The 768-nt window shown below is 49.6% G+C and overlaps 1 non-coding gene across 1 annotated transcript; it reads right to left on the minus strand.

The window, feature by feature from the left end:
* Window positions 1-469: 469 nt before the first annotated feature.
* Window positions 470-542, minus strand: trnav-aac (transfer RNA valine (anticodon AAC)). The gene has a single exon. It is a non-coding gene; the product is annotated as a tRNA-Val (tRNA).
* Window positions 543-768: the final 226 nt, after the last annotated feature.

Below are 768 nucleotides of genomic sequence, written 5' to 3' on the forward strand. Positions count from 1 at the left end.
CCTCTGCCACGGTCAAAAGTCTACGGGCAATGTTCGGCGCCCATGGTCTACCAGACGTCTTGGTCAGCGACAATGGCCCGTACTTTACAAGCATTGAATTCCAGGACTTCATGGCAGGAAATGGTATCAACCATGTCAGAACGGCACCGTTCAAGCCGGCCTCAAACGGCCAGGCGAAACGAGCAGTGCAGATAATCAAACAGGGGATGCTCAGAATCCAAGGGGGTTCCCTACAAAGCCACTTATCACATAGAAACATAGAAACATAGAAAATAGAAACATAGAAAATAGGTGCAGGAGTAAGCCATTCGGCCCTTCTAGCCTGCACTGCCATTCAATGAGTTCATGGCTGAACATGCAACTTCAGTACCCCATTCCTGCTTTCTCACCATACCCCTTGATTCCCCTAGTAGTAAGGACTTCATCTAACTCCTTTTTGAATATATTTAGTGATAGAAACAAAAAGTTATGTTTCCGCCCAGTTTCGAACCGGGGACCTTTCGCGTGTTAGGCGAACGTGATAACCACTACACTACGGAAACTGCCACTTGTTGGCCAACCCCATAGAAGAAGCAGAGGAAGAACACGATGTAGAGTTCACTCCTCCACAGTTGACGAACACCGGGACCAAGTGGAGGAGAGCCCAGTCACTGTGGACAGTCTGGACAGGCCTGAGGCACCGCAAAAGGCAGACATTCAGGCCAATGCCCAACAACTGGAGCCCCAACTCAGGCGCTCTACAAGGGAACGTAATCCACCACAGAGACT

The sequence above is a fragment of the Pristiophorus japonicus genome, chromosome 4 (genome assembly GCF_044704955.1).
Source record: "Pristiophorus japonicus isolate sPriJap1 chromosome 4, sPriJap1.hap1, whole genome shotgun sequence".
In the NCBI taxonomy this organism is placed as follows: domain Eukaryota; kingdom Metazoa; phylum Chordata; class Chondrichthyes; family Pristiophoridae; genus Pristiophorus; species Pristiophorus japonicus.